This window comes from Phalaenopsis equestris, unplaced genomic scaffold, assembly GCF_001263595.1.
Source record: "Phalaenopsis equestris unplaced genomic scaffold, ASM126359v1 Scaffold000188, whole genome shotgun sequence".
Taxonomy (NCBI): Eukaryota; Viridiplantae; Streptophyta; class Magnoliopsida; order Asparagales; family Orchidaceae; genus Phalaenopsis; species Phalaenopsis equestris.
Window position 1 is genome coordinate 19,471 of NW_018164630.1, and position 536 is coordinate 20,006.

Here is a 536-nt window from a genome sequence, read left to right on the forward strand (position 1 = left end):
AGAGTCTTGAGAAACGAGACCAATACAAAGCAAGTAGAAGAGACTGATTTGTTCACATCTAGTTTATAGGGAAACTACAGAGAACTGCTGTATTTGAAATGCAGCAACATTTTAATTTGCATTGATGATTCTTCAATATAAAATACTCACAAAGTTAAAATGCATAATTGGTTTTTCACTTTACTTCCATTCTCCCTCAAATTTAACAACCCCTGAATCCTAAATAAGAACAAACAAAATTCGCCAATTACTTATTATCTAAACCATTTTATATCAACGTGAGTGGTACAACCAGAATTCGTGACCCCAAATCTTAATGAGATGCAACATCATCGTCCAAAGGGAACTCACCTTGTATTTGGCCGAACCTTATAGCCTTGTCCAGAACTCCAACAGGCCCCGAAAGCTTGGAGAAATACCCATACTTCGTATCATACAAAACGGCTCGGATGAAATCGCGAACCTATGCTTCAAACAGTTAGACGGATGTCAGAAGAGGCAACATCAAACGGGAAAAGCTGGGTAAAACAATGAAC